The sequence below is a fragment of the Elephantulus edwardii genome, unplaced genomic scaffold (assembly GCF_000299155.1).
Source record: "Elephantulus edwardii isolate Elephantulus edwardi_28Jun2011 unplaced genomic scaffold, EleEdw1.0 scaffold00005, whole genome shotgun sequence".
Classification (NCBI taxonomy): domain Eukaryota; kingdom Metazoa; phylum Chordata; class Mammalia; order Macroscelidea; family Macroscelididae; genus Elephantulus; species Elephantulus edwardii.
In genome coordinates this window covers 13,849,188-13,857,410 of record NW_006399755.1, presented here as the reverse complement: position 1 = coordinate 13,857,410, position 8,223 = coordinate 13,849,188, and the positions used below count along the sequence as shown (strand labels likewise).

Below are 8,223 nucleotides of genomic sequence, written 5' to 3'. Positions count from 1 at the left end.
AAGAAGTGTAGAGGTTGTCTTTTTCTTGCTGGCAAATCTGACCCTTGAAGGATGAGGGAGTGGAAGCTACTTCACACATGTACAGACAAGGGTGCTCCAACGGGCTGTGCGCTCTAGGTGGAATGCTCCCAGCTCACATGCATTCTTGTGGGAGGCCCTATGCTCTAGGAGTCTGCTGCTCTGGCCAAGGTCTCTGAGTTTGCACTGGGAGTAATGGGCTCTCTGCTCTGGTTAATTGGTCACACAAAAGCACCACACACACCTGACCAAAATAAAGGTTGGTAGTTCTTTTCTTTCTTCTAAATTGAGAGCCCATAGGCTGCTGCTCATGCCATAGCCCATTGTACAGGTACCCGCTATGTGTGCTTTTGAGTGGCTGACACGAGTGGCCCAGAGACCCAACAGAGGGTCTGCTGTGCTCAGATGGTAGTCTGGGCCAAGCACAGCCTCAAAGCTTGTGTCTTTGGTAACCATGTGAATGCAACTACAAGCACAAACTCTATGAAATATAGGATGAACCAAAGATAAAGCATAATGACAGGGATCTCTATTGTGACCATGCAAAATTGATCGTTGGTTTGTTTTTGTCTCCTTCTTTCACATTCCCAAAGGGAAAAACAGACGATCAAATGGACTAGTAATCAGGTTGTTACTGTAAAACCTACACTAGGCTTATTTCTCCCTTCTGTGTATTCAAGTGTTCACCTTTATTGTGTCTACTTTTAAAAAAAATGCACTGAGCTCAGGTTAAAAACCAACCACAAAAATGGATGTCAACACAGGTCTCAGACCAAGAGGAGGCACTCGGCTCTTCGAGCACAATAACTCCTGGGAGCCAAGGGCCAGGGTGTAGAAATCCCTTCTCAGTACTGAATAGTGAGTTGATTTTTCTTCTTTACAATAAAAAAAGGCTGAGTAATATTGCATAGGAGAACCAGAAACTGCCTCATTGGAAAAATAAAAAAAAACCTATTTACATTAAATAAAAAACCTGTTTGCAGGCTGCTTCTGCCACATTTACAGCATGGTGCATACACATTGTGACCAAACCCATGGAGACAGCTTCTGGCACTCAATATCACAGAGCTGCACAGTTTGCCACATAAGAGTAAAGCAGAGGGTGGAAAGAGGAAGGAGGAGGGAAAGGAGGCAGAGAGGGAAGAGACAGGTCTCAGCTCATTTCTGGTTTCGGAGCTGATTGGAAAACCAGTCCAGTCCTTCATAAAGGCCATCTCCACTAGGGGCACAGGTAACCTGAATGTACCAGTTTCTGTGGCAAAGGGAGTGCAAGCCCAGTTTATCTCAGTGGCATTTATGGCATTGGGAGGTCCTGCTTGTTAGCAAACTCTAGTAAGACAGCGTCCCTGAGCTCGTCTTCTGCCAACATCCTCATAAGCTCTTCACAGGCCTGGTTCACATGCTCCCAGTCATTGCCCAGTCATTGCTGTCAACCACAAAGATCAAACCTTGCGTGTTCTGGAAGTAGTGGTGCCACAGGGACCAGATCTTATCCTGACCACCCACGTCCCATACAGTGAAGCTGATGTTTTTATACTCAACAGTTTCCACATTGAAACCTATAGTAGGAATAGTGGTTACTATTTCGCCAAGCTTCAGTTTTTAAAGAATAGTAGTCTCTCCTGCAGCATCCAGTCCAACCATGAGAATGCGCATTTCTTTTTTTCCAAAAAGGCCCTTGAAGAGGTTGGCAAAAATACTCCCCATGCTCGCAGACTGGTGAAATCAACACTGGCCAGAGACACCCCTTGGTGGCTGGGCAGCTGTTGCTGCTCAGAGCCAAGCGTTGGTCTTTGCTCTTTTTTGCACAACAGTTTCTTGGTTTAGATATAAGTTTTGCAGGAGCACAATCAAGTGTTCTGAAATTCTCATTCTTCTCATTGTTAGCCATAATTTGTATGATTCATAGAGTCAAATGCCTTTGCATGCACAATAAAATACAACTAGACATTCTTTTGGCATTATCTGCTTTCATACAGGATCTATCTGACATCAGTAATAACATCCCTGGTCCATAGCCTCTTCTAATCCCAAATTGAACATCTTGCAGTTCTCTATGTATTGTTCTAGCCATTTTTGGATGATCTTCAGCAATGTTTTGCTTTCAAGTGATGTTAATGATATTGTTCAGGAATGTCCACATTCTCCTGGATCACCCTTCATGGGAACAGAAACAAATGTGGATCTGTTCTTATCAATCAGCCAAATAGTTGCCCTTCAAATTTTCTAGCATAATCTGGTGAGCACATGCAGAGTCATATGTGTTAGTTGAAATTGTCAACTGTTATTGAATAGATTACAGGAGCTGTAGGTTTTGCCTATCCTCTCAGTGCAGCTTGAATTTCTTCCTTCATTACCTTTGGCTCTTATTCATATGGCACTCCCTGAACTTTTTCAATGTCAACCAATTCTTTTTGATGTAGTGTCTCTCTGTAACTAAAACCACATTGATAATCTTTTATGCCCATTAGATTGGCAGTAATGCAAACCCAGACTATATGTGTTTCCAGTGACTTGGAGAAAGGGAACTTTTTTCCATGTCAAAGGTAATGTAAATCAGTATGATAACATTAAAAAGAAGCTTGGCATTGCTTAGAATAGCAGCATATCTTAATGTCATAATTTAGCAATATCAACCTTAGTTATATCCCTTAGAGAAACATGAGTGGATAATGTTATTTTTATGTGTCATTTAGTTGGATTCGACTTGTAGTGCCCTATATACAACAGCTCTGAACCCCGCCCCATCCTGAGACAGTCTCACTCTCTCACACACCTACATCCATTACTCCAGTCACTGTGTCATTCCATCTCATCCTGGATCTTTCTCTCCTGTGCTGTTCCTCCACTATTACAAACATGATGTCCTTTCCAAGGACTAGTATCCCCTTGTCATGTGCCTAAAATATGTGAGATGGTGCTTAAAAATCCTTGCCTCCAAGGAGCAGTTTGATTTCAGCCTCTCTTGGACAGACCAGTTTGTTCTCTTGGCATTGCATAGTATATTCAATACTCTTCTCCAGCAACACAACACAAAGGCATACATTCTTATTCTGTCATCCTTAGTTATTGTCCAGCTCTCAGATGCATAGCAAGTGATTGCAACGACCATGGCCTGGATCAGGCACACCTTAGACCCTAGACTGATGTCATGGCTCTTTAGCACTTTGGAAAGGTTCCTGACAGACATCACATTTTCCCAATGCAATTCATATTTTGATTTCCTGACTTCTTGTGAGAAGAGTGTTGATTGTGGAGTCAAGCAAACTGTATTGTTAACAACCTCAATCTCTTCATCTATCATAGTGCTGCCAATTGACCCAATGGTGAAGAAATAAAAAAAAGAAATCAAAAGTTTCTTGAAATACATTAGAATATCAAGAAAAATCAACAACCTCTAAAAGAAATTAAATGATAAAAATTATGCCAGAAATAAATGTAATAGAATACAGGAAAATAACTGAAACTATCAAGATTAGGAATTCATTCTTCAAAAAGATCATTAAAATTGACAAACCATTGGCTAAGCTAACAAAGGAATGACACAAATAGTCTGAGTGAAAAATGGAAAGGACAATGTCACAAGTGAATCAACTGGAGTAAAAAGGATAATAATGAAATTTTATGAAAACCTGTACTTAAATCTGAAAATCTAGAGGAAATGGACAAATATTTATAAACTCACAACCTAACCAAACTGACACAGACTTATTTACAACACTTAAACCTACCATTTGCAAAAGAAGAAATTGAACTGATCATTTTAAAAACTCTCAACTAAAAAAGTACCATGGAATAGAGATATTTACCAACAAATTTTACCATACACTCAGAGAAGTTCTGTCACCAAGTCTATGTAAAATATTTCAGAACACAGGAAAATAAGGAATACTCCCAGGTTCATTTTATGAGGCAAACATATTTCTGATTCCAAAGTCAGTTAAAGACCAAAATATCCACCAAAATATAAAACTATAAACATAGAAACAAAATCCAACACATGTTCCTGGTAATTATACTCAAAAAAGTAAGGGAGCTCTGGTGGCCTAGTGACAAGATGCTGCACTGCAATTCCAAAGGCACACAGTTTGAAGCCACCAGCTGCTCCTTAGGAGAAGGACGGACAACACACGATTAAGTGACCTGCTGGAGGGTCAGCTATGGGTTGGTTCTGACTCAATGATACACAACAAGAACAACAAAATAGGAATACAGGAAGTATTTCTCAATATAATTTAAGTCATATACTCATAACCAACATCCAACATCATCCTCATAGAGGGAGATTAAAGACATTCCCCTTAAAAATAGGAAATACCCAACGATGCCCACTATCACCACTCCTATTCAATATTATATTGGAAATCTTGTTGTTGTGTACCATGGAGTCAGAACCAACCCATACCTGACCCTTTGGTGGGTTCTCAGTGGCAGTAATTGCATGGGAGGAGAGTACCCATCCTTCTCCTGAGGAGCAACTGGTAGCCTTGAACCATGTGCCTTTGAGATTGCAATGCAGCTTCTTGCCAGTAGGTCACCAGAGGTTAGAAGTCTTAATAAGAGCAATAAAGCAAGAGAAGGAAATAAAAGGCATTCAAATGAGCAAAGAGTGGGTAAAACTATATATGTACAGGATATGCATACTTATAAAACCTTAAGGATTCAGAAAGAGAACTATTGGACATAGTTGACTAATTTAGCAGAGTAGTTGGATACAAGATACATGTACAAAAAATCAGTTGGATTTATCTACTGTAACAAAAATATAACAGAAAAATAAGCAAAATAATACTAATTACAATAGCTCACCGTAAGATGAAATGTTTAAGAATGAATTTAACTAGAGACATAAAGGACATATACTTACAAAATACTACTGCAAGAAAAAATATCAGACCTAGAGAAATCCAAACCATGTTTATAGATAGGAAGACTCAATATCCTGATAAACTACAATCCTGCCAAAAACAATCTACATGTTTAATGCAATCCCAATATAGATACCAATTCCATTTTTCGTCGTGATGAAAAAGGCAATGTTCAGTGTTGTCTAGAATAGAAAGAAACACCAAATAAAAAAAGTACTACTGAAAAAGACAAACAAGGTAAGAGACATAACATTCCTTGATCTCAAATCCCACAACACATCTATAATAAACAAGGCAGCATGAAACTGTTGTAGCAATAGATATGTAGATGAATGTTGTAGAATTGATAACCCAGAAATCAACTCATCTACCTATGCTCAACTGAGCTTTGGCAAGAAGATGCCATAATTTAAGTACAAAAACAATATCCTCTTTAACAAAATGTTGGTGGCAAAATTGGAAAAGCCATCCACTGAAAACTGAATGAAGACCCATACAAAAATAAAAAGAAAAAAGAAAAAACACCTCAAGGTGGATTAGAGACCTGCAAAGGCTATAAAATTCATCAGAAAGAGAAAAACTAAAAACAACTCCAGAAGCCCTAATCTAAGCCTTGAATAGACTTCTAAACATAATGAAAAACCTACAACCAGGAGAGGATAAAATAGATGAAAGATATCTTCTAAAATAAAATCTTTATGCACAAAAAAACCCCAAACACAAAAACAAAACAAAAACAAACAGCACAACAGAACTTATCCAATAGGGTAAAAAAGAAGCCTAGAAACCTACAGACTGGGAAAAAATATTTGGCTATCTGGTATGGACACATATTATAGAATACTTTAGCATCTCAATAAGAAAAAGGTAAACAACACAATCACAAAATGAGCATAAAATATGGAAAGATATTTCACTACAAAAAGAAATTCAAATGGTAAGCAAACATGAAGAAATATTTAAAATCCCTTTTTATCAAAAAAGATGCAAATCAAAATAACTATGATATATCTTATAACCCCAATAACAAGAGCAAAGTTCAAAAGCACAGCAAAGAGCAAATGTTGGCAAGATTGTAGGAAGATTGGAACTCATATTCACTACTTGCTATCAGGAATCTAAAATGTACTACGGAAGGGGGTCTGGCACTTTCTCAAAAAATTGGGAGTGCTCGCTTCAGCAGCACATATACTAAAATTGGAACGATACAGAAAAGATCAGCATGAAAAAATTGGGAATAGAAATACCATTTGACCTGGCAATTCCACTCTTGAGAACATACTGAAAAGAAACCAGAGCTGTGACTTAAACATTTGTATGTGCACCTGTGTCTATTGCTATATTATTCACAAGCAAAGAGATGGAAGCAACCCAAGTGCCCATCAACAAACAGAAGAAAAGAAAACCATCTTACATTCACCCAATGAAATATTACACAGCATTGAAAAACAATGAACTTTTAAAACATTATGTAACATGTGTGAGACCAGAGGACATTATGTTGCATGTAATATCTCAGTCACAAAAGGACAAATATGGTATAATATTATTATTATAAAATTGAAATGAGATGGAGTATTGGGGGAAAATAGGAAAGAGTGGATCGAGCATGAACACTGCATTGGAATAGATTCGGGAAAGAATTGTTTAAAAGGAATGTAATTAGGCATTATATGTGTGACAACAATCAGGAACAAGAGGTGCATTACAAAGTAGACTAGGGAAGGAGAAGTGAGAGAAGTGTTTAAAAATAAATTAATAAAAATTCAACTTTTCTGTAAAATCTCATTAAAATCACAACCAAAAATATTTTTTAAAAAATATACCGTGGACTGCCAAAAGAATAAACACATCTGTCTTGAGAAGGTTCAATAAAGGTACTTCTTAGAGTCAAGGATGGTCAAAACTTTCTCTAATATACTTTGTGCATTTTATTGTAAAGAAAAGTGAGTCCTTGGACAAAGATAACAAACTTGGAAATGGAGAGAAGGGCAACATAAAAGAGAAAGACCTTCAATAAGATGAATTGACATAAAGACTGGAACAGTGGGCTTGAGCATTATAAGAATTGTGCAGATGGTTCAGGACAGGGCAAGGTTCAGATCTATTGTTCATAGGGCCACTGTGAGTTGGAACAGACTTAATGGCACCTAACAGCAATGACAACAACAATATATGATATAATAATTTTATTGTGAATGTTCTAAGCATTTGGAGACAAGATAATGTGTTATTCTTTTTTTAATATTGTATCAGATCCTGTGTCCAGCTGTTGATCTATGCTCTTTTGAGCCAGCCAAGAACAGCAGCTAACTGTTGAGTCTAAGCTGCATGAAAACCATTCTACTCCAAGGCCCACAGCTGGGGAATTCACTGTCACAGCAAATTTAAATGAAGCCAAACCTTCATTTAACATGGTCTTGCATTTTTCTTCCTTTTTGGGGGAGTGGTGATGGTGGGAAGCCCTATTAACAGCTCCATAAAAAAATTAAAAAGATTTTTTTTAAGTTTCCCCAAAAGCTGTTTTATCTAAAAATCTAGGACCTCCAAAGGAGTGTAAATCTATAACAGGAGTCATTTTAAGAGTCCCGAGGACTCAAAACCATTCTCTGAAGATGTAAAGGACACCAGCTGTATCAGTCAGCATCCCAGTTAGAAACAGATGGCATCTACAATCTGGATGTTTTGAGGATAATATTAAAAAGAGACTATTTACAATGGCATAGTCATGGATTAAGTACATAAAAGAGTAAAGTACCCTGGGGCTAATGACAAGAGAGAATAATTGCATACTGATGTGAGGATGGGGAAGAGAGGAGCTGCTTACCAGAAATCAGACAGAGTAGTTTTAACAAAGTTTATCTAGTATGACCTGTACCACTGAGACAGCCAAGAGACCAAACAGATATGTCTTGGAGAGGGTGCAGCCAGAGTGTTCTTCGGAGGCAGGAATGATAAGACTTCACTGCACACACTTTGTACATGTTGCTAGGAGGGGGTATTTATTCCTTGGAGAGGGATGTGATGCTGGGATGGGTGGAGGGTTGGCAAAAAAGAGGAAGACCTTCAACCAGGTGGATTGACACTGTGACTGCTGCAATGGGCTCTAGTGTATCAGGAGGTGTGAGGATGGCACAGGATAGAAGAGGGTTCAGATCTGTTGTTCATAGGGTCACTATGTGTTGCACTTAACGACATCTAACAACTAGAACAAGTACAACGTGAGGATTTCAAATTGTTGCTGTTGTTGTTTGTTATGTGCTCTTGAGTCAATTATAACTCAAGACTATAGCAACCCTATGAACAATAGTTCTAAATCTTGCCCTATTCTGAGCCA

General features: G+C 38.2%; 1 pseudogene; it reads right to left on the bottom strand.

The window, feature by feature from the left end:
• Nucleotides 1-1,176: 1,176 nt before the first annotated feature.
• On the bottom strand, nt 1,177-1,725 carry LOC102846840 (annotated as a pseudogene).
• Between the last annotated feature and the right edge of the window lie 6,498 nt (nt 1,726-8,223).